A 26,894-nucleotide genomic window follows, 5' to 3' on the forward strand; every position below is an offset into this window, starting at 1 on the left:
AGCAAGGCCGGGTTATCTGGAGACTGGTTTGATGATGGATCTGGCGGTCGGATTGGATTCTGCAGTGTATTTTTACTACCTTTGTTGGAAACAGGTGGCTGACAGTTTGATTCGAGGTTAAGGTGTGGAGTTGAGCGACTGATATCGCCATTGGTCGATGTGGCTGAATCTGCTCGAGTTTCTGTCGAAACGTCAACAGACTGGAGCTCGAAGACACAGTGCAAAGTAAGGGAGTGGGATTCTTGTTCATGGTATACTCAGTCTGTGAGTCCTACTTCTGATCAACTCTTCTGAGCCACTTTCTCCACCCAGAGATAGATAGAGTTTAGCTGTCTGAGCGGTGCTGTTGCTGTTTTGTTATTTTAGCCTCACTGCTCGTCTGCTGACATGAGTAACGCAGCAGAGGTGAAATCCTGGAACTCCCTCCCTAACACCACATGGACTGCAGCGGTTCAAGAAGGCAGCATGAAAGGTTAAACAAAAAACAGAAACTTCTTCTGTCTTAACCTCTGAGGACAGTAGCCGAGAAACAGAATTTTCCGTCACTCAGATCAGAAATACATGTTCAAACATGAAATAATCATGTGTTTACAATTCAGATTGAAACCATGATTTCAAATGCGATGAAATGTGTTTGTTCCACAATTACCTCCCGAAAAGCCCGCCCGCACTAGCCCCATACAATCCAGACACTGGGTGACCGCTGTCGATCTGTAAAATTTGAAATTCGAAGCAACAGCTTCTATTCCGGACCATTCAGAATCGGCTGTCTTTCGCAGGGTTTTCTTACTTCACTTTCTTGCGTCTCCAAAGGTGGTTTAACACCTGTAGGTGGGGAACTGTCTGTCAGTGAATGGGAACAATCAGAGCTGGGATACAGTCAGTGCCTTCGAAGAAGAATCGCTACATAGATCCAGACGGGAGTAGGAATTGGTTTGCTGGTCTGGTTATTGTAGGACGGAAACACAGTTGTGTCAGAAAACATTAAACAGACTGGAAAGGAGAATGAAATAAAATCAAAATGAAAATCGCTTATTGTCACGAGTAGGCTTCAAATGAAGTTACTGTGAAAAGCCCCTAGTCGCCACATTCCGCCGCCTGTTCGGGGAGGAATGTGGCGACTAGGGGACTCTTGTCCTTGGGGTTTGTTATAAACTGTGCAATCACTGTTTTGTGAGGGCAACGAAGAATCCAGCACGAGTTGAAATGAAATGAAAATCGCTTATTGTCACGAGTAGGCTTCAATGAAGTTACTGTGAAAAGCCCCTTTTGCAGGATACAAAGAAATAACAATTATTTACAATAATATATATATACAACAGCAGCAGCATCTTCTCTTGCTGCTCACTCCTCTCTCTTCCTGGTTCCAAGCTGGCCAGCCCTATTTATGCAGGGAGTCTGAGACCCCTCCGAGGCATTCTGTGTCTCCATCTCGGAGTCAGAGTCTGCTGCCTCCATTATCTCGGCGTCTTTATCTCCACGCGGTTCTAGTCTGCAGGCTTTGAGTGAGGCACCAGAGGAAGATTGTGAGGCATACTTTCCATTGTGTCTGGTCTCTGTGGCTGTAGAAATGAGCTGCTGGGGCGGGGAATCTTTGGCAGGAATGGTCTTCTGGACCGAACATGATCTACATGTTTGCGCTGGAGACGCCCCTGGGCTTGTACCTGGTGTTGCTCGTTCTGGGTGAGTGTGCTTAACACTCAATTTGGCTCTGTTTCATTACTTAGCTCTGGAGTAGTCAGGTATTGTTAAGATACCGCCACAAGTTTCAAGGTCAAGTTCAAAGCAATAAAACCATACACCAATTAGTAAGTTCAAACAACTGAGTTTATTATAATACAATTATAATACTACCCATGCACACGCTAAGATGATTAAACTATTCCTACCACGAAATAAACCAATGCTTATCTGGAAGGGAACTGCCGGATCAGGGGACAAGGCCTCTTGCTCTGCTCAAGTCTGCAGACTTCAGGTTGGTACGGGTTAAAAGGGGTCAGGAGTATCTAGTTCCCCATACACTGTTGCAATGACTTCCCCATTTGTGTCCATTGTCCCTGGGATCGTTCCATGGCTATGTTAACTATCCCGGAGATTGCCTCATTAGTATGTGGAATGTTCGTTTCGGTGCTGTCTGCTCTCTCAGCAGACAGAATACACATTGGCTTGCTGCAGCCTGTTTGTGCTGCAAACATTGTCCATTTTAACCTGCAAGCTTTGCGTTCCCCCATTTTGTATTGAGGGAATGGCCAACTTCGGTGGCTACACTGGTAAGAGGTCGGGCCCGTTTGGGGAAAGATTACGCCAGTGACCCACTGGGCACCACCAGCACGAGTTTTCAGGATACAAAGAAATAAGATCGTACACGGAGCAGCAGGGTAGCATTGTGGTTAGCACAATTGCTTCAAAGTTCCAGGCTCCCGGGTTCGATTCGCGCTTGGGCCACTGTCTGTGCAGAGTCTGCATATTCTCCCCCGTGTGTGCCTGGGTTTCCTCCGGGTGCTCCGGCTTCCTCCCACAGTCCAAAGATGTGCAGGTTAGGTGGCCAGGTTTGGCCATGCTAAATTTCCCCTAGTGTCCAAAATTTCCCTTAGTGTTGGGTGGGGTTACTGGGTTGTGGGGACAGGGTGGAGGTGTGGACCTTGGGTAGGTTGCTCTTTCCAAGAGCCAGTGCAAACTCGATGGGCTGAATGGCCTCCTTCTGAACTGTAACTTCTATGAAATCTATGAAAATAATCCCGTCATATCGACTCTGTGTCCCGGCTTTGATCAAAGGGATCTAGAAGAGCGGAACGGAGATGGAGAAACGTTCACACAATAATTCAGACAGCAATGTAAGGATCATAAAAAGACTAAATGTGAGTTAACGAACCGGAAATTAAGTTGTGAAATTCATTTTAGTAGAAATGCAAGTTATAAACTAACGAATATAATTATTCAGTTTCTGCTCGCTTATTCTCAGTGAGTGCTGTGTTTGTTTTTGATGGTTTGGTAATGACACTGTGACCACCACAGGCTGAGTAATTGTGTCTGTCTACTGTATCAATGTGAGACCACCCTCTGCCGAGAAATGGCTGGGACTCCCAGAGTGAGTGTTTGTACCGGATCCGCTGTATCTCTGCAGCAGTGTGGGATCCATGGCGCAGAAATACACGGCACTGTCGGAGAGATCAGCTCCGGCGATATTTAAAGGTACCGTTTGGTTTTCTTTGTGCAAAGCTGCCGAGAACCTGGCTGGGAAATCTGGAGACTTATCCGAACTGCCCTGACTATAGATTCTCATTACATTCCTCGGAGGATTCCCGGGATACTGAATGTACCAGAAAAGAGTTTCTGGTACCAGAAAAGAGAAAGCGGAAAATACTGGAACAACTCAGGGAGTCAGGCAGCATTTGAGGCCAACAAAGCTCGTCTTTGACCATCACCTTTCATTCAAAACCGGGACAGGTTAGAAATGTAGGACGCCTTGACCAAGTGAACTCCCGGAAGGAAGAAACAGAACAACAGGAAAGGACTCTGATAGGGGGGCATGTCAGGAGAGATTAAATGAGAAAATACCTTGGATTCCCTGGCCACCTGATGAGATCAGCATCAAATCAGAGAATGATTACTACACAGTATGAGGCCATTCGGGCCGCCGAGTCTGTGCCAGCTCCCTGTTAGCGCAGGAGAAGAAATAAAGAAACAAAAGATATGTGTGGAAGAGCTATCGATGGCAGATTGATCAACAACTACCGCCCGGACGGGTTATGCAGGAGGCGGAGGAGGCGTCAGTAGAGGAGCTGAAAGCTAAGTGGGAGGGGGAACTGGGGGAACAGATCGAAGACGGGACATGGGCTGATGCCCTGGAGAGGGTTAATTCATCCTCCTCGTGTGCGCGGCTTAGCCTCATCCAATTCAAGGTGCTGCACCGGGCCCACATGACTGGGACGAGGATGAGTAGGTTCTTTGGGGGTGAAGACAGGTGTGTCAGGTGCGCGGGGAGTCCAGCGAACCATGCCCATATGTTCTGGGCATGCCCGGCACTGGAAGAGTTCTGGAAGGGGGTGGCGAGAATGGTGTCGAGGGTGGTGGGATCCAGGGTCAAGCCAGGATGGGGACTCGCGATTTTTGGGGTTGGGGTGGAGCCGGGAGTGCAGGAGGCGAAAGAGGCCGGTGTGCTGGCCTTTGCGTCCCTAGTAGCCCGGCGAAGGATCTTGCTACAATGGAAGGATGCGAGGCCCCCAGGCGGAGACCTGGATCAATGACATGGCGGGTTTCATTAAGCTAGAGAAGGTCAAATTCGCCCTGAGAGGGTCGGTACAAGGGTTCTTTAGGCTGTGGCAACCTTTTCTCGACTTTCTGGCTCAGCGATAGGGTACGGGGGCAGTAGCACCAGCAACCCGGGGGGGAGGGGGGAAGGGGGAGGGAAAAGGGGGGGGGCGGACAATGACTATGTTTGTTTATTTAATTTTAATTTATTTTTAAGTTCTTTTGTTGTTCATCGGGGTTGGGGGGGTGGGGGGATGTGATACATACGGTCTGGGGGTGTTACAGTTATTATGGGTTATTTTGTTGCATTTCATTGTTTGTCGTTATGTTTTATATTTTCTGTAAAAAATGCCAATAAAAATTATATTTAAAAAAAAACTACCGCCCGGACACAAAGAACAACTGGAAACAAGATTCAAACCCAAATGTGCGATGTAAGGACACACACAATGGGTGCAGCATTTACAGTGTGAAACTGTTGAACACACACTGAGTGTGAAAGCTGAAATTTCAGGAGGCCGAAGTCCGGGAGGTCAGCGTTAAGATCCAGCTCTCCAGTCATTTCAATTCTCCACTTTGGCTTTGTGGATTAGATGGGTCACGTCCCTGTGGTTAACACAGATCTGGAGCATCAATTTTATCCAAACGCACTCCAGCTCAGACACTGTCTCTCTCTCTCGAGCATCATCTGTGGGGAAAGAAACGACGTAACATCCCGAGTCCTGAGAAATCTTTTTCAGAGTGGGCCAATGTAAATCAATCCTGCCGTCAGCATCGCAAACAATTCGTAATCTCTGACCTGGAGTAAAGGGCTTGTCCTGGATTTAAACCCACGACCACTCCCATACGCATTGATTGAAAATCCCTAAACGAGAACCAGACCTCGAGACCAAAGAGCACAAATTTAAGACCGACATTAAGAAAAATATAATTTATATTAATTTCGATATAATTTCTACATCTCACGGCTTTATATGTTGAGACATCTGTTAATTTAAGAAACAGTTGTCTGTAACAAGGGACCTGGCCTCTCAAACAGAACATCAGAATCTGCAGCAACACAGTCAGGCTGTACATTCCGCAGATCGATTGATCGCTCGCGGTTTCTGTAGTGTAGTGGTTATCACATTCGCCTCACACGCGAAAAGTCCCCGGTTCGAAACCGGGCAGAAACATCGAACATTTAGCATTTCGTGTGAGAAAAGTGAGCACAATTACTGGTCACAAAATAATACTGTTCCTAAATGTTGCCGGAATCTCGTGTGTTCCACGACTATCAGATTTCTTCTCACATGAGCCACTAAACTGAATTGAACATTAAGGCCCAAGCACTGAATTTTCGGCAGGCAATGAGAGGTGAAGAATTTTCATATCTTGGCACAGCTCGGATATTAGCAGCTAGTTCATCCACAACAGAATTTCAGGGTTTTACAAATGAACATATTTAATCACCATCTCAAACATGTCTAAATGTATGACAAATGCAATTTACTGCGGATGCTTCAAACGGAAACAAAAACAGAAAATACTGGATAATCTCAGCAGGTCTGACAGCCTCTGGGGAGCGAAATGGCAGCTGTCGTTTCCAGTCAAGTGGACTCTTTGTCAAAGCTGGAGAACTGGAATTGGAGATTCAGACGGTTGTGGGTGGGGGATGCGGGAGGTGGCGGCGTGCTGTATTGGGCCTCGATAGAGGGCGAGCAATAGGTGGGAAATGACGAAAATGTCTCGGCAGAAAGAAAAAGGGAATGTAAATGAGGCTAATCAAGGCTATGAAAGGTGCTGATGGAGCATCAAGCGGTCAGAATGTGTTAATGGCAGAACAAAGGTAAGCCGCGTGTCAGAGAACAATTACAAACAGGGATCAGATTGCTGAAGTAGGATGGTATGGCCTGGGGGGAGGGGAGCAATGCTGAGGGTAAAACATATCAATGGAAGAAATGATAAGTTGATGGAAAAAACTTGGGGTGGAGGGGGAAGTGAAAGTTCACAGTCTGCAGTTGTTGAACTGATAAAATGAAAGGGACAGAGAGCTATCTGAGTCCACCAGAATTAGTCAATAGAAATGTGAATGCCCACACATAGACAAACTTCTCGGGAACGTATTGGTTCCATGTAGTTTGACCTCAGCTTCTCAAAGCAAACCCAATGTGAAGTAATCCCGCCGTCTACGCCGCAAAGAAAACATGTGGCTTGACATCTGGTGTTTCCAGTTTAGTCTGTTGCTAAATATTACCTCAATCTCGTAACTGGTCTTAATCATCGAGGAATAGCGAAAGCTTGGGCCAGTGAAGCGTCTGACTACGAATCAGGAGATTCCAGGTTCGACCCCTGGCTGCCTCTTTAGATCAGTGGTTTGGACAGCGCGTTCTTGATGCAGAGCAAATTCAGCAGGACATGATCAATTCTCGTATCAGCTGTGGTTACTTATAAAAGCCGTGCCCCCTCTATGTAACTTCAAGCAAAACATAACTTATCTCCAGTTCAGCAAAGTTCAATACCTGATGCTTTCATAAGTTGAGACATCAGTTTTAAAGAAACGGCTTCTTGCGATAAGTTACATGGCCTCTCAGCGGAACCGTTAGAAGCTGCAACAGTACATTGAGGTTCAACATTGCACAGGGCCACTGATTGCGATGCTCCCAGCACTTTCTGTAGTGTAGTGGTTATCACATTCGCCTAACACGCGAAAAGTCCCTTGTTCGAAACCTGGCAGAAACATCGCGTGCTTCTCATTTTGTGTGACGAATGTTTTCACAAAATACCTTTCTTCCTCAATCTCGCACGTTCGAGGAACATGAGATTTGGTCTCTCATGAGATATTAAAATTCCTGCAACAATGTCAGAAATACGGAATATTGAAGACGCCAGGGGAAGAAAAGCCTTCCCTATTTTGCCACGATTCGGATATTAGCAGTTTGTTCATCCACCACAGAATCTATTGGATTTACAGATGCAGATGAACATATTTAATCACCATTTCAAACATGTCTAAATGTACGATAAAAGCAACTTACTGCGTATGCGTCAATGGGAAAGAAAAACAGAAAACACAGGACAGTCTCATCAGGTCTGACAGCCTCTGTGGAGAGAGATGGCAAGTGTCGTTTCGAGTCTGGGTGACTCTTTGTCGAAGCTGGACAACTGGATCTTTGGTCAGGTGTAGACTGGCGGAGTGTGTGGGGGAAGTGGGGGTGGGGGGAGCGTGAAGCATTGTGTCTCCACAGACGGCCAGCGATGGGTGGAGAATAACAAAAATGTGTTGGGCCGAAAGAAAAAAGGGAATGTAAATGTTTCTAATCAGTGTTAAGAACTGTGCTGACAGAGGCGATTAGAAGATTAGAATGTGTTAATGGGAGAGGACAATGAGGAACAAGGGGCGGATTTCCCAAGAGGGATGCGATTGGCTAGGGGAATGGGGGAGGGGGAGACAATGGGAGAAGAAGACATATCAATGGAAGCAATGAAAATAAGTTGATGGAAATAAACATGCGGTGAAGTGGGAAGAGTGATTTCACGGTGCGAAGTTGTTGAGCGTACTGTAAAATCCGCAAGGCTGTACCGTGCCTATTCGGAGGTTGGGGTGCTGTTCCTCGGCGTTGTGCTGAGCTACATGGGAATATTGCAGCAGGCCAAGATCGGACATGTGGACCTGAGAGCAGGACAGTGAGTTCAAATAGCAAGCGACAGGAGAGTCTGCCACCAGCTTGTCGATGGAGTGAAGGTGTTTTGCAAAGTGGTCACCCAGTCGGCATTTAGTCTCTCCAATGCAGAGAAGATGGCATTGGGATCAGCAAATGCAACAGGCCAGATTGAAGGATGTCTGAAAGTAATGTGCACTCAAAAGGAGAGACACAAACGATACTGTAACTGACTTAGAGGAAATGCCAGAGACTTAACTGAACCAGTTTTGGGAAAGAAAAAACGGTTTTCCTGATGGAGAAACAGGAAAAGCCAGTGTGGGAATCCAGGCTCAAAGTTGATTTGCAATTACCCCTCCTTTCTTCTACATGAACGGTATTTAGGCTGCAGCATTTTACACACCAAAACACAATGAGGTCAAATATAAGAAACACATAATTATCAATTCTTAAACTCAACTCAAGCATTGAATAACGAAACAAATATTGTGTATAGTCGGTTGCTTTTTTCTGTAGGATTTCAGGATGCTGCATTAATAATAGAAGAGAGCATTCCGCCGTTAGCGATTTGCTGAACAAATGCTTCAGTTCAATATAGGTTCTTCTTCTGGCTTGTAAGTTTAGATATCTATTTTTAAGAAACAGTCTTGTTCTTGTAAGAAGTGACATGGCCTCTCAGCCGAACCATGCGAAGCTGCAACAAGGCAGTTGAGTTGAAGGTGACACAGGTCCGTTGGCGTCTGTGTTGCCAGCTGTTTCTGTAGTGTAGTGGTTATCACATTCGCTTTACGAATGGTCCCCGGTTCGAAACCGGGCAGAAACATCTGGTGCTTCCAGTTCAGTCTGTTGCTAAATATTACCTCGATCTCGTAACTGGTCTTCATCATCGAGGAAAAGCAAAAGCTGTGGGCCAGTGGCGCAATGGATAACGCGTCTGACTACGGATCAGGAGATTCCAGGTTCGACTCCTGGCTGGCTCGGAGATTCCAGTTTTGGCGTCCCCTTTCGTTCAGTGGGTTGGACAGCTGGTTCCCGATGCAGAGCAAAGTTAGCAGGGCATCATCAATTCTCGTTTCAGCTGTGGTTACTTTTGAAAGCCCTGCCCTCTCAATTTAACTTCAAGCAAAACATAACTTATCTCCAGTTCAGCAAAGTTCAATATCTGATCTTTGATAAGTTGAGACATCAGTTTTAAAGAAACGGCTTCTTGCAATAAGTTACATGGCATCTCAGCGGACCCGTTAAAAGCTGCAACAGTACATTGAGGTTCAACATTGCACAGGGCCACTGATTGCGCTGCTCCCAGCAGTTTCTGTAGTGTAGTGGTTATCACGTTCGCCTAACACGCGAAAGGTCCCCGGTTCGAAACCGGGCAGAAACATCGCATGCTTGTGTAACGAATGTTTGCACAAAATACCTTTCTTCCTCAATCTCGCACGTTCGAGGAACATGAGATTTGGTCTCTCATGAGATATTAAAATTCCTGCAATAAAGTCAGAAATACGGAATATTCAAGACGCCTGGGGAAGAAAAGCCTTCCCTATTTTGCCACGATTCGGATATTAGCAGTTTGTTCATCCACCACAGAATCTTTTGGGTTTACAGATGCAGATGAACATATTTAATCACCATTTCAAACATGTCTAAATGTACGATGAAAGCAACTTACTGCGTATGCGTCAATGGGAAAGAAAAACAGAAAACACAGGACAGCCTCAGCAGGTCTGACAGCCTCTGTGGAGAGAGATGGCAAGTGTCGTTTCGAGTCTGGGTGACTCTTTGTCGAAGCTGGACAACTGGATCTTTGGTCAGGTGTAGACTGGCGGAGTGTGTGGGGGAAGTGGGGGTGGGGGGAGCGTGAAGCATTGTGTCTCCACAGACGGCCAGCGATGGGTGGAGAATAACAAAAATGTGTTGGGCCGAAAGAAAAAGGGAATGTAAATGTTTCTAATCAGTGTTAAGAACGGTGCTGACAGAGGCGACGAGAAGATTAGAATGTGTTAATGGCAGATGACAATGGGGAACAAGGGGCGGATTTCCCAAGAGGGATGCGATTGGCTAGGGGAATGGGGAGGGGGAGACAATGGGAGAGGAAGACATATCAATGGAAGCAATCAAAATAAGTTGATGGAAATAAATATGTGGTGAAGTGGGAAGAGTGATTTCACGGTGCGAAGTTGTTGAGCGTACTGTAAAATCCGCAAGGCTGTACCGTGCCTATTCGGAGGGTGGGGTGCTGTTCCTCGGCGTTGTGCTGAGCTACATGGGAACATTGCAGCAGGCCAAGATCGGACATGCGGACATGAGAGCAGGACAGTGAGTTCAAATAGCAAGCGACAGGAGAGTCTGCCACCAGTTTGTCGATGGAGCGAAGGTGTTTTGCAAAGTGGTCACCCAGTCGGCATTTAGTCTCTCCAATGCAGAGAAGATGGCATTGGGATCAGCAAATGCAACAGGCCAGATCGAAGGCTGTCTGAAAGTAATATGTACTCAAAAGGACAGACACAAACGATACTGTAACTGACTTAGATGAAATGCCAGAGGCTTAACTGAACCAGCTTTGGGAAAGAAAAAACGGTTTTCCTGATGGAGAAACAGGAAAAGCCAGTGTGGGAATCCAGGCTCAATGTTGATTTAGAAGTACCCCTCCTTTCTTATACATGAACGGTATTTAGGCTGCAGCATGTTACACACCAAAACACAATGAGGTCAAATATAAGAAACACATAATTATTAATTCTTAAACTCAACTCAAGCATTGAATAACGAAACAAATATTGTGTAAAGACATATCAATGGAAGCAATGAAAATAAGTTGATGGAAATGAACATGTGGTGAAGTGGGAAGAGTGATTTCACGGTGCGAAGTTGTTGAGCGTACTGTAAAATCCGCAAGGCTGTACCGTGCCTATTCGGAGGTTGGGGTGCTGTTCCTCGGCGTTGTGCTGAGCTACATGGGAATATTGCAGCAGGCCAAGATCGGACATGTGGACATGAGAGCAGGACAGTGAGTTCAAATAGCAAGCGACAGGAGAGTCTGCCACCAGCTTGTCGATGGAGCGAAGGTGTTTTGCAATGTGGTCACCCAGTCGGCATTTAGTCTCTCCAATGCAGAGAAGATGGCATTGGGATCAGCAAATGCAACAGGCCAGATTGAAGGATGTCTTATAGTAATGTGTGCTCAAAAGGACAGACACAAACGATACTGTAACTGACTTAGAGGAAATGCCAGAGACTTATCTGAACCAGCTTTGAGAAAGAAAAAACGGTCTTCCTGATGGAGAAACAGGAAAAGCCAGTTTGGGAATCCAGGCTCAAAGTTGATTTACAATTACCCCGCCTTTCTTCTACATGAACGGTATTTAGGCTGCAGCATTTTACACACCAAAACACAATGAGGTCAAATATAAGAAACACATAATTATCAATTCTTAAACTCAACTCAAGCATTGAATAACGAAACAAACATTGTGTAAAGTCGGTTGCTTTTTTCTGTAGGATTTCAGAATGCTGCATTAATAATAGAAGAGAGCATTCCGCCGTTAGCGATTTGCTGAACAAATGCTTCAGTTCAATATAGGTTCTTCTTCTGGCTTGTAAGTTTAGATATCTATTTTTAAGAAACAGTCTTGTTCTTGAAAGAAGTGACGTGTCCTCTCAGCCGAACCATGCGAAGCTGCAACAAGGCAGTTGAGTTGAAGGTGACACAGGTCCGTTGGCGTCTGTGTTGCCAGCTGTTTCTGTAGTGTAGTGGTTATCACATTCGCTTTTCACGCGAATGGTCCCCGGTTCGAAACCGGGCAGAAACATCTGGTGCTTCCAGTTTAGTCTGTTGCTAAATATTACCTCGATCTCGTAACTGGTCTTCATCATCGAGGAATAGCAAAAGCCTATTAATGCTGTGGGCCAGTGGCGCAATGGATAACGCGTCTGACTACGAATCAGGAGATTCCAGGTTCGACTCCTGGCTGGCTCGGAGTTTCCAGTTTTGGCGTCCCCTTTCGTTCAGTGGGTTGGACAGCTGGTTCCCGATGCAGAGCAAAGTTAGCAGGGCATCATCAATTCTCGTTTCAGCTGTGGTTACTTTTGAAAGCCCTGCCCTCTCAATTTAACTTCAAGCAAAACATAACTTATCTCCAGTTCAGCAAAGTTCAATATCTGATCTTTGATAAGTTGAGACATCAGTTTTAAAGAAACGGCTTCTTGCCATAAGTGACATGGCCTCTCAGCGGAACCGTTAGAAGCTGCAACAGTACATTGAGGTTCAACATTGCACAGGGCCACTGATTGCGATGCTCCCAGCAGTTTCTGTAGTGTAGTGGTTATCACATTCGCTTAACACGCGAAAGGTCCCCGGTTCGAAACCGGGCAGAAACATCGCATGCTTCTCATTTTGTGTGACGAATGTTTGCACAAAATAACTTTCTTCCTCAATCTCGCACGTTCGAGGAACATGAGATTTGGTCTCTCATGAGATATTAAAATTCCTGCAACAAAGTCAGAAATACGGAATATTCAAGACGCCTGGGGAAGAAAAGCCTTCCCTATTTTGCCACGATTCGGATATTAGCAGTTTGTTCATCCACCACAGAATCTTTTGGGTTTACAGATGCAGATGAACATATTTAATCACCATTTCAAACATGTCTAAATGTACGATGAAAGCAACTTACTGCGTATGCGTCAATGGGAAAGAAAAACAGAAAACACAGGACAGCCTCATCAGGTCTGACAGCCTCTGTGGAGAGAGATGGCAAGTGTCGTTTAGAGTCTGGGTGACTCTTTGTCGAAGCTGGACAACTGGATCTTTGGTCAGGTGTAGACTGGCGGAGTGTGTGGGGGAAGTGGGGGTGGGGGGAGCGTGAAGCATTGTGTCTCCACAGACGGCCAGCGATGGGTGGAGAATAACAAAAATGTGTTGGGCCGAAAGAAAAAGGGAATGTAAATGTTTCTAATCAGTGTTAAGAACTGTTCTGACAGAGGCGATTAGAAGATTAGAATGTGTTAATGGGAGAGGACAATGAGGAACAAGGGGCGGATTTCCCAAGAGGGATGCGATTGGCTAGGGGAATGGGGAGGTGGAGACAATGGGAGAGGAAGACATATCAATGGAAGCAATGAAAATAAGTTGATGGAAATAAACATGCGGTAAAGTGGGAAGAGTGATTTCACGGTGCGAAGTTGTTGAGCGTACTGTAAAATCCGCAAGGCTGTACCGTGCCTATTTGGAGGTTGGGGTGCTGTTCCTCCGCGTTGTGCTCAGCTACATGGGAATATTGCAGCAGGCCAAGATCGGACATGTGGACATGAGAGCAGGACAGTGAGTTCAAATAGCAAGCGACAGGAGAGTCTGCCACCAGCTTGTCGATGGAGCGAAGGTGTTTTGCAATGTGGTCACCCAGTCGGCATTTAGTCTCTCCAATGCAGAGTAGATGGCATTGGGATCAGCAAATGCAACAGGCCAGATTGAAGGATGTCTCAAAGTAATGTGTACTCAAAAGGACAGACACAAACGATACTGTAACTGACTTAGAGGAAATGCCAGAGACTTAACTGAACCAGTTTTGGGAAAGAAAAAACGGTTTTCCTGATGGAGAAACAGGAAAAGCCAGTGTGGGAATCCAGGCTCAAAGTTGATTTGCAATTACCCCTCCTTTCTTCTACATGAACGGTATTTAGGCTGCAGCGTTTTACACACCAAAACACAATGAGTTCAAATATAAGAAACACATAATTATCAATTCTTAAACTCAACTCAAGCATTGAATAACGAAACAAATATTGTGTAAAGTCGGTTGCTTTTTTCTGTAGGATTTCAGGATGCTGCATTAATAATAGAAGAGAGCATTCCGCCGTTAGCGATTTGCTGAACAAATGCTTCAGTTCAATATAGGTTCTTCTTCTGGCTTGTAAGTTTAGACATCTATTTTTAAGAAACAGTCTTGTTCTTGGAAGAAGTGACATGGCCTCTCAGCCGAACCATGCGAAGCTGCAACAAGGCAGTTGAGTTTAAGGTGACACAGGTCCGTTGGCGTCTGTGTTGCCAGCTGTTTCTGTAGTGTAGTGGTTATCACATTCGCTTTACACGCGAATGGTCCCCGGTTCGAAACCGGGCAGAAACATCTGGTGCTTCCAGTTTAGTCTGTTGCCAAATATTACCTCGATCTCGTAACTGGTCTTCATCATCGAGGAATAGCAAAAGCCTATAACTGCTGTGGGCCAGTGGCGCAATGGATAACGCGTCTGACTACGGATCAGGCGATTCCAAGTTCGACTCCTGGCTGGCTCGGAGTTTCCAGTTTTGGCGTCCCCTTTAGTTCAGTGGGTTGGACAGCTGGTTCCCGATGCAGAGCAAAGTTAGCAGGGCATCATCAATTCTCGTTTCAGCTGTGGTTACTTTTGAAAGCCCTGCCCTCTCAATTTAACTTCAAGCAAAACATAACTTATCTCCAGTTCAGCAAAGTTCAATATCTGATCTTTGATAAGTTGAGACATCAGTTTTAAAGAAACGGCTTCTTGCAATAAGTGACATGGCCTCTCAGGGGAACCATTAGAAGCTGCAACAGTACATTGAGGTTCAACATTGCACAGGGCCACTGATTGCGATGTTACCAGCAGTTTCTGTAGTGTAGTGGTTATCACATTCGCCTAACACGCGAAAGGTCCCCGGTTCGAAACCGGGCAGAAACATCGCATGCTTCTCATTTTGTTTGACGAATGTTTGCACAAAATAACTTTCTTCCTCAATCTCGCACGTTCGAGGAACATGAGATTTGGTCTCTCATGAGATATTAAAATTCCTGCAATAAAGTCAGAAATACGGAATATTCATGACGCCTGGGGAAGAAAAGCCTTCCCTATTTTGCCACGATTCGGATATTAGCAGTTTGTTCATCCGCCACAGAATCTTTTGGGTTTACAGATGCAGATGAACATATTTAATCACCATTTCAAACATGTCTAAATGTACGATGAAAGCAACTTACTGCGTATGCGTCAATGGGAAAGAAAAACAGAAAACACAGGACAGCCTCATCAGGTCTGACAGCCTCTGTGGAGAGAGATGGCAAGTGTCGTTTCGAGTCTGGGTGACTCTTTGTCGAAGCTGGTCAACTGGATCTTTGGTCAGGTGTAGACTGGCGGAGTGTGTGGGGGAAGTGGGGGTGGGGGGAGCGTGAAGCATTGTGTCTCCACAGACGGCCAGCGATGGGTGGAGAATAACAAAAATGTGGTGGGCCGAAAGAAAAAGGGAATGTAAATGTTTCTAATCAGTGTTAAGAACTGTGCTGACAGAGGCGATTAGAAGATTAGAATGTGTTAATGGGAGAGGACAATGAGGAACAAGGGGCGGATTTCCCAAGAGGGATGCGATTGGCTAGGGGAATGGGGAGGGGGAGACAATGGGAGAGGAAGACATATCAATGGAAGCAATGAAAGTAAGTTGATGGCAATAAACATGCGGTGAAGTGGGAAGAGTGATTTCACGGTGCGAAGTTGTTGAGCCTACTGTAAAATCCGCAAGGCTGTACCGTGCCTATTCGGAGGTTGGGGTGCTGTTCCTCGGCGTTGTGCTCAGCTACATGGGAATATTGCAGCAGGCCAAGATCGGACATGTGGACATGAGAGCAGGGCAGTGAGTTCAAATAGCAAGCGACAGGAGAGTCTGCCACCAGCTTGTCGATGGAGCGAAGGTGTTTTGCAATGTGGTCACCCAGTCGGCATTTAGTCTCTCCAATGCAGAGAAGATGGCATTGGGATCAGCAAATGCAACAGGCCAGATTGAAGGATGTCTGAAAGTAATGTGTACTCAAAAGGACAGACACAAACGATACTGTAACTGACTTAGAGGAAATGCCAGAGACTTATCTGAACCAGCTTTGAGAAAGAAAAAACGGTCTTCCTGATGGAGAAACAGGAAAAGCCAGTGTGGGAATCCAGGCTCAAAGTTGATTTACAATTACCCCGCCTTTCTTCTACATGAACGGTATTTAGGCTGCAGCATTTTACACACCAAAACACAATGAGGTCAAATATAAGAAACACATAATTATCAATTCTTAAACTCAACTCAAGCATTGAATAACGAAACAAATATTGTGTAAAGTCGGTTGCTTTTTTCTGTAGGATTTCAGAATGCTGCATTAATAATAGAAGTGAGCATTCCGCCGTTAGAGATTTGCTGAATATAGGTTCTTCTTCTGGCTTGTAAGTTTAGATATCTATTTTTAAGAAACAGTCTTGTTCTTGTAAGAAGTGACATGGCGTCTCAGCCGAACCATGCGAAGCTGCAACAAGGCAGTTGAGTTGAAGGTGACACAGGTCCGTTGGCGTCTGTGTTGCCAGCTGTTTCTGTAGTGTAGTGGTTATCACATTCGCTTTACACGCGAATGGTCCCCGGTTCGAAACCGGGCAGAAACATCTGGTGCTTCCAGTTTAGTCTGTTGCTAAATATTACCTCGATCTCGTAACTGGTCTTCATCATCGAGGAATAGCAAAAGCCTATAACTGCTGTGGGCCAGTGGCGCAATGGATAACGCGTCTGACTACGAATCAGGAGATTCCAGGTTCGACTTCGATTTAACCTTCAGCTAATGAAAACAATTCCAGACAATTTGGTCTCTGAAAAAAGCAATGTTCCCCTTCTTCGTCAGAACAAAAATAAAGAAAACTAGTCTGTTGAGCCCTGCTATTATTCTGAGTTCTAACTCTTGGCATTCTTTCGACTTCGTCGCATCCATGGTGTGAACCGAGAACGCCAGGGATGATTAAGCATCATTTTTTGATTAGAAACACCTATAGTGACAAAGATAGTGTATAAACAGCTGACATTTAGATTTCTGTCTAGGTGTCTCGCCCTGATATGCATTGCAGTCAACATTGAATCCACTGAACAGCCGAATTCTAACACGGAGTAAACCGAATCCGGCAGCAGAGGGCGCCAAATTCAAGCACGGGCGTCAGAAACTCACCTGATGGTGTCGGCCAAGCCGATAGGATGGGAGGCGAGTGATGTCACAATAGACCCTCTCCCTGCATAGTTCCCTCTCTCCTACGCAATCCCTGACTCAGTCCAGTTCAGTTCACTGGGAGAGATTCAGTCAGACATGTTTGTTATAATACTGGTGGTGCTTTGGCACAGTAAGTAGTTATAGTGTTAATTAAACAAGATTAGCATATTAATACACATAGGCTATGTGTAATTAACGATCGGGAATGTCTATGAAGTGCCTGCATCAGAGGTCCCAGAAAATGCCGCAGATAAAAGCAAATTTGTATCAACTCTGTTTAAACTCAGGGCGGCACGGTGGCGCAATGGTTGGCACTGCTGCCTCACTGCACTGAGGACACGGGTTCGATCCCGGTCCCAGATCACTGCCCGTGTGGCGTTTGAACATTCTCACTCCCACAACCTAGATGTACAGGCTAAGTGGACTAGCCACGCTAAAAAGCACCTCTTAATTGAAAAAACTCTAACTGTGTAAAGGAACAACAATCTGTTCATTTCAGCCCTTCACTTTCGCAGGCCGGCTATATGTAATCCAGTAGCCCAGTCAGCAATGACAATAACAGTCCCAGAAGGGGGTTCGGTGAAGTTAAATTGCCAATATAAAGGCCCCAACATGTACAAAATGCAATGATATCAGGAGAAACCGGCACAGCCACCGAGATGGATTATCACCAACACCTTAGTAATGAAGAAAGATGTGGGTTCAGGACGATATCTGGCGGTTGCTGACAAATCTAAACAGAACGGTTACCTCAGTATAAGCGCATTCGATGTGGAGGATGGGGAGGTCCATTACTGCGCACTGAGAAACAGCGTTCGAGAAAACCTAAAGCCCCGTACACAACCCTGAGTGAGTGTTTACAGCATCACTGAGGTTCCTTTCCGAGATGGAATTGATCCCGGGCTCAGGCAAGCAATCATGTCTATTTACCGGATATTTTTCTGTCCTTGTGTAGATCGACAGAGGAATAGTTTGGGAAATCTTGAGAGCTTTGGCTGAAAATATCAGCCACGATTGAATGGCGAAGCACACTCGATGGGCCAAGTGGCCTAATTCTGCTCCTGTGTCTAATGGCCTTATCATCTTATTATTGTCTATTATACTGCACATTTTATTGTAACTTTAAAACCGGGGTATCTACCTACCAGCAGAGGGAGGCACTCAAATGAGGAGTTAAGATGGACTAAAATCATGGCCTGCTCTCGCAGATGAGTCCAAGGACAAAGACTTCTCGTTACCCGTTCCTGTAACGAAATGCAGAATGGATCAATATCTGCTGCGGTACTAAATGTACAAGGTACTGAATGGGCGGCACAGTGGCTCATTGGTTTGCATTGCTGCCTCACAGCTCCAGGAACCGGGGTTCGATTCCCGGCTTGAGTCACTGTCTGTGTGGAGTCTGCACATTCTCCCACTGTCTGCATGGGTTTCCTCAGGGTGTTCCGGTTTCCTCCCACAATTCCCAAAAATACATGCTGTTATGTCATTTGGACATTCTGAATTCTCCCTCTGTGTACTCGAACAGGCGTCAGAATGTGGTGACTAGGGGATTTTCAACGTATCTTCATTGCAGTCTTAATGTTAAGCCTAATTGTGACACTAATAAAGATTATTATTATTATGTACAATAACCGCTGAACAACATGAGAATTACTATCAGTCTGGGACATTGGAAGCACATGGTGCCAGGTTTAGACCTTAATAGATATCAAGTTGTCGATCGAAAATACCTGAAGTTTCTGTTGACACGACATGTTTTATGTTGGATTCCCACGCAGATCAGGGACAGACTTCGTCCAATTGAGACGAAGGGGCGGTAAGGGGCAATTTAGCAAGGCCAATCCAGATTTCCTACACATCTTTGAACTGTGGGAGGAAATCGCTTCTCGGACTTTTTGCTAAGGTGACCGTGAGGTCAGGTGGAATGCGTGGATCTTGTATGTCTCTCTTCTGGGGGTCATGAATTGGATTCAATTTGAATTGGTTTTTGGAGCAGGCAGCAGTGCTAACCACTGTACCACTCCTGTTCCGCCGCACCATCCCTGCTCGCAGGACAATAGAGGCTTGGATTCTAAAAGCAGGGAGATCATGTTGGAGTTGTACAGAACTGCCGTGAGGCCACAGCTGGAGTACTGTGTGCAGTTCTGGGCGCCAAATTATAAGAGGATGTGATTGCACTGGAGGGGTTGCAGAGGAGATTCACCATTATGTTACCTGGGATGGAACATTTATGTTATGAAGAGAAGTTGCATAGTGTTGTGTGTACAAGATTACCAGGGTCATGGCAGAGTGGATAGGGAGCAGCTGTTCCCCTTAGTTGAAGGGTCAGTTGCGAGGGGACACAAGTTCAAGGTGAGGGGCAGGAGGTTATGGGGATTTGAGGGAAATCTTATTTATTGAGAGGATGGTGACTATCTGGAGTAAACTACGTGGGAGGGTGGTAGAGGCAGTGTGCTTCACATCCATTAAATAGTACCTGGCTGAACACATGGCACGTCTTCACATTCAAGGCTATGGAACACGTGCTGACAAATGAGGTCCTGTAGTTAGTCCTGTATTTTTCACATGTTGGTGCAGACTCAATTGACCGGAAGGCCTCATCTGAACTGGTGGTTCTGTGTATCTGGGATTCTGAGTGCTATAACATTCCTGGCGCTATAATAATTCCGCGAGTGACAAACTTCCAGGATTTCTACGTACATATTTATGTCCAGATATTGGCTGCCCAATTTTACTGGCCTTGTCTTTCACTGGCGTGCCACTGGCAATCAGAGGAATGCATTTCTCTGCTGCAATAAAGCAAGATGTGATAATGTTGGGACAGCAAGTACCGTGAGCTGGCTGAGGCATTGGGATCGCCGCACCATTGAAGGATACGGCCTGTTGGTGTGGGGGCTCAGCTCAACGATTCTGAGTCTCCCTCAGTAACAAACACTGACTCGGGAAAATGCAGAGCCTTTTCATTGCCATATGAGCATCCGATTTGGGAGCAGGGAGTTGGTCAATCGGCCACTCGGGTCTACTCCACAATTCAATGAGATCAGGACTAAGGTGACCATGGTCTCAGCTCCACATTCCGTGTAACCCAAGGACGCTGGTAGAGGTATAATCAGTAAGTTCGCAGATTCCGAGAAAATTGTTGATGTGGTTAATGATGAAGAGGAAAACCTTAGAATAGTGGCAAATGGGCTCCGAAAATTTGCGAGGTGATGCAATTTGGGAGGACTAGAAAGGCAAGGGAATATATAATGAAAGATAATGAATTGAGATTAATCATGGCTCGGCACAACATTGAGGGCCGAAGGGCCTGTTCTGTGCTGTACTGTTCTATAGGCCGCTCGGAATTACAGTAACCAGAGGGACCTGGGGTGCGTATCCATGGACCCCTGAAAGCAGCAGGACAGGTAAATACGGTGGTTAAGAAAGTCTTATGAAATATTTGCGTTTATTTTCCGTTGAACATAAGAGCAGGGAGGTTATGATGAAGCTGTAGAAACGCTGGGTAGGCAACGGCTAGATCACTGTGTGCAGTTCTGGTCGCCGGACTACAGGAAGGATTTGATTGCGGTAGAGCGGGTGCAGTGGAGATTCCCCAGGATGTTGCCGGGGATGGAGTGTTTCAGCTCTGAAGACAGGCTGATTAGCTTAGGATTGTTTTCCTCAGAGCAGAGAAGGCGGAAGGGGGGCCTGATTCAGGTTTATTAAATCTATCTAATCCACCTATTCTGCATATTTTTGGGTTGTGGGAGGAAACCGGTGCACACGGCGGCAACCATCACAGACACGGGGAGAACGTGCAAAGGCCATGAACTCGCCCAAGGCGAGGATTGAATCCGGGTCCCTGGCGCTGTGAGGCAGCAGGGCTAGCCACTGTGCCGCGCCAAATAACCAAAGTCTTTGAGCAGGCTTTTGATTATATGACCTGAATGCTCCTCTGAAACTCCTTTGGACATGTAATGAAGTGAAAAGCTCAATATGAATTTAAATTGTTGCATTTGTTATAGTTCAGTGAGACCTGATAGTTTACTGAGTGAGTGAGTCTGTACACCAAGATATGAACAAGAAGCAGGAGTTTTCGAATCACAGATCGATTCGTCAATCTTACATCTGTTATGAAGGCAAGTTGCAATCCTAAACTGGTTTAACTGTGCAAGTGGACCTCACCTATTGCTTTTTGTGCGATGTTTGTCACTCACTGTGGAAACTGAACTGCCGATGAGGGCGCCCCCCCCCCCCCCCCGCCCCCTGCTGAGCAGCAGCTGGAACTGCCAGCGTGGGGTTTTTGTACGGGACCCGCCATATCTCTGTAGCAGTGTGGGCTGCATGCAACAGAAATACACGTCGCTGTCGGAGATCACTGTGTTACTGATCGTTAGCTCGGTAGTCTTGTTCTTTTTATCAAACGTAGAAGAAAACCGATCATTGAGGTCGGTTTTCCTTTGCACAGCCTGTCCAATAAGAAGAAACATGTACATTGGAGCTTTGCCGGGCTGCTGACTGTACCAGTACACATAAGGGTTAGAATCGCTTGTTTTCAAGGTGCAGGTTAATGTGACTTCACTTTTCTCTGTAACCGTTATTTCAGATTCCTTTTGTTCCACGGTGTCCTGGTGGCTCCATTCTAACAGAAGTAACAACAATAATGACAATCAGAGTTAGCATCGCATTCAGCAATACGATCATCAGCAAAATAATCACTGTCATTTTATCAACAATAAAATCTGGGTTACAGCAGCCAGGAAGACAATGGGGTGTTGCTGGGAAGGAGATGCTTACTGAGAAGTGAGATAACGGTGATGAGCGAAGCGAGATGGTTCCTCATGATCCTTCTTGAGTTTGTAACTCTGCAATGAGATCAATCCTCTGTCAGAGACAGAAATACAGATCCCCGTCACACTGCACTGCCGATCCGAACAATGAGAGGAATGAACCACCAGCAGCAATTTCTCCAGTAATACAATTGGGTCAGAATGAGAGCAGCAACCGGAAGCTGTGGGCGGGGTACCGCAGTCAGAATATTGAGTGAAGTGTGCGGTGACTCTCAGCTGCACTCGGAACTGATGGAGCGGAAATAGCGACGGTTGAATCTTCACTACACCTTGACCATCCTGCACCTGTTCACTGTTCAAGTCACTGAGAAGAAATAGATCGGGAAGGACATCACGGACTAGAATCTAGAATCTTCGAGTCAGGGATGAGGCCACACGATCTACATTGCCCGAGACACTTTGAAATCGTTATCTTATTCTTCTTTCAAAAATAGCATTTTCTACATAGCCGGGTAATTGCCTTTACATTTACTTCTTAAAGTTATTGTTGAATTTTCTTCATTTATTTAGACACCTCTTCTGTGGTTTAGCAAATCGCAGTGTAGATAATGAATGGAATTTTCCTGGGCTTTATTTCTCCTCGATCCCTGTATTATCCAAGGATCTGCTCGTGGAAACAGCTCCGTGTCATCTTCTTTGACAGACCCACTTACATTTCAGCAACTCAGTACAGTCTCTCCTTTACTTTCTTTGACCTAAGGAGAGATGGCCTTGTGGCGTCATTGGCAGGTTCCGTGCCTCTGGCTCCTTAGTCGTCGAGCTTTACGGCAAAGGAGAGGCCCTTTGACACATTGTGTTTGCTCCGGCCATCAAGTACCTATCTAGTCTAAACCAATTTCTGACACTTGGCCCGGAGCCTTGCATGCAATGGCGTTTCAAGTCCTCATCTAGACGCTTCTTTATTGCTGTGAGTGTTCCCGCCTCGACTAGCCTTACAGGCAGAGTTCTGGGATCTCACCACACTCAAATTCCCTTTAAATCTCCGGCCCCTTACCTTAGATCTACGCCTCCTCGTTGTTGACCCCTCTACTAATGGAAAGGTATCTTCCTATCTATATTACGCATAATTTTGAACACATCGATTAGGTCCTCCTCAGTATTCTCTGCTTTAAGGACAATATTCCAGTCTATCCAACCTCTCGTCATAGCTGAAACATTCCTTCCCAGAAAACCTCCGGATTAATCTCTTCTGCAGCCTCTCTGGTATAATCACATCCTTTCCGTAATGTGGCGACCAGATATGCACAAAATACTCCAGCTGAGGACTAACTAGCGTTTTATACAGCTCCATAATTACCTCCCTGCTCTTATATTCCATGCCACAGCTAATAAAGGCAAGTATCCCGTTTGTCTTCTTCACCACCTTATCTACTTGCCCAGTTGCCTGCGGGGATCAGTGGGCATGAACACTGCTTCTGTATTTCTTGGCGTCCTGCCATTCATTGTGTATTTTCTTGCAATGTACGTCCTCCCAAAATGCATCAGCGTTAAATTCCATTTGCCACTGTTCCTCCCATCTGGCCCGTCCGTCTATATCATCCTGCAATCTATACCATTCCTCCTCGCTATTTAGCACACCTACGATTTTCATGTTGCCTGCGAACGACGGTTGGGGATTGCTCAGTAGATTGGAAAGCCAGAACGGTCTGGATTCCTGTTCCAGCTCTGGGGTGGTTGTGACCTGTCTCCCCGTGACGTTGCAATGGATTGGACCTGCCTTCCGACAGATATTGCCAGGGAAAGAAATAATGAGAAGAATCCAGATTTCGATAGTCAATTCTCATCCCTGACATTGATGTCTTGACATACAAATCAATAAACTTTAAGTCCATTCAGTAACCCCCATTCTGAACCGGTTGAACAGAATCCACCAGCAGACGGCGCTAAGCCAAAGCATGATGATTGGAAAGTCACATGAGACCAAAGCCAGGCGTATACTCAGTGATGTCACAGTGGGCCTGGCTCCCTTGCTGTGTCTGGGTGGGACATTGAGCTGAACAGAGCCCGAGTTCCCTTGCTTCTCTCAATCTCTAGCTCATTCCATTCCCAATCACTGAGAGATCCAGTCAGACATGTTTCTAATACTAGTGGTGGGGCTCTTGCACGTTAAGTACTGGATTATGCTCATCAAGACAGTTTAACAGATTGATGGGAATTTACACAGACTCATACAGTTAGATAGAGGATAATACCTTGATCCTGTTTAACCTCCTGCTCTTTAGATCCTCTACTTTCACAGACGAACTACTTGCAGATCCAGTTTCCAGTGACAGTAGCTGTGTTTGGATTGCGAATATATAACCCAGGTAATAAGAAACATCCACTGACATGGACGGAAACGGGCACTGTGTCCAAACTGGATTATTAATGAAGTAGTAAGACTGTAAAAACTGTAAAAAGATGGAATCTGAAGACAATGTCTACCTGTTGCTCATAATATAAGCGGCCTAAGTGTGATGGTCTTTTCCTGTGCAGTGAAACACAGCATCAGATAAAAACCAATAACCCGCGAAGAAATCCTCTGCGAGTATTTGTGTCGTCTTCTATAGCGCCTTGATCAGCCGGGTTAATTCCATCCCAGGCCCACGGAAAACAAACATTGTCAGGTTTGTTTATCAAACATTTGCACTGTTGTCCTTGTTCAAATCAACCGATCTGAAAGTCTTGTGACGTAGCTCAATGTCTCAGCCGATACCTCATCAGTAAATATCTCGCAGTTATTCCGTAATATTAACCTGCCGACCTAGACAGAGAAAGCTCTTGCACATGGAGTGATTATAACTGAACTGTCTTTCTAGAGCCTTCAACTCGGACGGATCCTGGGAGACTGATTGTGCATCACTCATCCCTGTAACAAAACTGGAATGTGTCTCAGTCTGGAATTTGATTTAAAACAAGAAATAGACAACGGCCTCTGAATATTGACTCACCGAACGGCACAATGATTATTATCTTGAAGCACCATGGAACCCGTGTTCTCTGGTTGTGACTTCTAAGTAAATAAAATGAATTTAAATGGATTCTGGCCCTTCGTTTCTGATATGAAAGAGCAAACCCAAATCATGAACAGATCTCACTCATTACGGCATATCCACGGAACAGTGTTACTAACATCCTTGCTCTCGGATAACTGCACAGGCTACACACTTTCAGAATCACCCGGCCTGTTTTTGTACAGCGCTGAATGGCCTTGAGTTCACTGTGCCTCACTGCACAGAAATAGGTGGCAGTGTCTGTGACTCGAACGTCACTAACATTCAGAGAGCTGTGTTTGTCTGCTGAAATGAACAGAGCTATGATCCTGTCCTGATCGCTTGTACCGCTCGCCAGGTGCTGCATGGTTCCATCCGGGTATTGTCTGTACCATTGTAGGATCATTCCTGCTACTGTGGTGGAACAGGCCAAGGATGCAACATCTCTCTCGGTAACAACGATTAACACAGGAGACTGTGATACCTCTTCACTGCCAGCAGCATCTGAGATGTAAAAGAACATGATAAATTTAATATCACACAGACCGCGAGAATATGATATAGCACAATCAAATACAACATTTTGTTGTATTAGCTGGGCTGGTTTAGCTCACTCGGCTAAATCGCTGGCTTTTAACTGCAGACCAAGCAGTCCAGCAGCACGGTTCGATTCCCGTACCAGCCTCCCCGGACAGACGCCGGAATGTGGCGACAAATAGCTTTTCACAGTAACTTAATTGAAGCCTACTCGTGACAATAAGCGATTTTCATTTCATTTCAATATGACATAGCAAGATATACAATAGAGGAAACTGTATGTTACTATTACTACAACATGACATATCTGATGTGTGAAATATTCAGCCAGAGATCGTGATCACACTCACACGGAGAGAAGAGTAAGAAATTCAGGGAGATAATCACGAAAGTGAAGCTCAGCTTCATGTTGGATACTATCGATCTGTGTTAAGTAGCTCTCGGTAGTTTTCAGGACCAGAGACAATGCTGCGAAGGCAGCGCTGTTGTATATCAAACTGACCCAACACCAACTGCACCGTGCCCGCCCGAGCCGGGTCTCTGGGGCTTATCATCGCAAAGTGAAGCTGTGAAGAAGCTTCAGCATTGGGTGGGGTGTGGGTAGGAGAATGAGCATGTGCAGAGCACCGCCTATGTGGTGTCAGACTGAGGACACGTGTGACGTTTCCCTGCAGATTTAGTGACGTAGGTCTGTAAACTGTGTGACGTCAGTGGGACTGGTTGAAGGGTCAAAAATATCTTTCCCGGAGCTGATCTGAACATCCAGCCCTGAGTTTCAGAGAATTAACAGCTGATCAGAAACACAAAGGACGGGTTAACCTGCAGACTGGTTTGATGACAGATCTGCCGGTCGGATCGGATTCTGCAGTGTACTTTTACTGCCGCTGCGTGGTAACAGGTGGGTGACAGTTTGATTCGAGTGGCTGATAACGCCGCTGATCGATGTGGTGAATCTGCCCGAGATTCTGTCGAAACTCCAACAGACAGGAGCTCTAAGGCACAGTGCAAAGTACGGGACTGTTGTCCACCATAAACTCAGTCTGTGAGTCCTGCTCCTGATCAACTCTTCAGAGTCACTTTCTCCACCCAGAGATACAGAGAGAAGTTTGGCTGCCTGAGCGGTGCTGTTGGTGTTTTGATTTTTGCCTCGCTGCTGGTCTGCTAACATGAGCAACACAGCACAGGTGAAATCCTGGAACTCCCTCCCTAACAGCACATGGACTGCAGCGGTCCAAGAAGGCAGCGTCAAAGGTTAAACTAAAAGCAACTACTTCTTCTTCCGTCTCAACACTTGAGGACAGTAGTCGATGAACATAATTTCTATCACTCAGATCAGAAATACATGCTGAAACAGAAAATAATCATGTGTTTAAAATTCCGACAGAAACCATGATTTAAAAATGCGATTAAATGTGTTTGTTCCCCAATTACCTTCCCAAATGCCCGCCCGCACCAGCCCCATACAATCCAGATACTGGGTGGCTGCATTGTCGCCGTCTTATTTGTAAAGGTTGAAATTCGAAGCAACACCTTCTACTCCGCACCATCAAGAATCGGTTGTCTTTCTCAGCATTTTCTCACTCCACTTTCTAGCGTCGCCAATGATGGTTTAAGACATCTAGATGGGGAACTGCCCGTCAGTGAATGGGAACATTC

The 26,894-nt window shown here is 45.7% G+C and overlaps 9 non-coding genes across 9 annotated transcripts; all 9 read left to right on the plus strand.

Annotated features, from left to right (window-relative positions):
• Positions 1-5,353: 5,353 nt before the first annotated feature.
• On the plus strand, positions 5,354-5,426 carry trnav-cac. Its single transcript has one exon. It is a non-coding gene; the product is annotated as a tRNA-Val (tRNA).
• Positions 5,427-8,799: 3,373 nt separating this feature from the next.
• trnar-acg lies at positions 8,800-8,872 on the plus strand. Its single transcript has one exon. It is a non-coding gene; the product is annotated as a tRNA-Arg (tRNA).
• Positions 8,873-9,200: 328 nt separating this feature from the next.
• On the plus strand, positions 9,201-9,273 carry trnav-aac. The gene has a single exon. It is a non-coding gene; the product is annotated as a tRNA-Val (tRNA).
• A 2,355-nt stretch (positions 9,274-11,628) lies between these two features.
• trnae-uuc lies at positions 11,629-11,701 on the plus strand. The gene has a single exon. It is a non-coding gene; the product is annotated as a tRNA-Glu (tRNA).
• A 94-nt stretch (positions 11,702-11,795) lies between these two features.
• trnar-acg lies at positions 11,796-11,868 on the plus strand. Its single transcript has one exon. It is a non-coding gene; the product is annotated as a tRNA-Arg (tRNA).
• A 328-nt stretch (positions 11,869-12,196) lies between these two features.
• trnav-aac lies at positions 12,197-12,269 on the plus strand. Its single transcript has one exon. It is a non-coding gene; the product is annotated as a tRNA-Val (tRNA).
• A 1,672-nt stretch (positions 12,270-13,941) lies between these two features.
• trnav-uac lies at positions 13,942-14,014 on the plus strand. The gene has a single exon. It is a non-coding gene; the product is annotated as a tRNA-Val (tRNA).
• A 495-nt stretch (positions 14,015-14,509) lies between these two features.
• trnav-aac lies at positions 14,510-14,582 on the plus strand. The gene has a single exon. It is a non-coding gene; the product is annotated as a tRNA-Val (tRNA).
• A 1,655-nt stretch (positions 14,583-16,237) lies between these two features.
• On the plus strand, positions 16,238-16,310 carry trnav-uac. Its single transcript has one exon. It is a non-coding gene; the product is annotated as a tRNA-Val (tRNA).
• The last annotated feature ends 10,584 nt before the right edge of the window (positions 16,311-26,894 follow it).

The sequence above is a fragment of the Scyliorhinus canicula genome, unplaced genomic scaffold (assembly GCF_902713615.1).
Source record: "Scyliorhinus canicula unplaced genomic scaffold, sScyCan1.1, whole genome shotgun sequence".
NCBI lineage: Eukaryota > Metazoa > Chordata > Chondrichthyes > Carcharhiniformes > Scyliorhinidae > Scyliorhinus > Scyliorhinus canicula.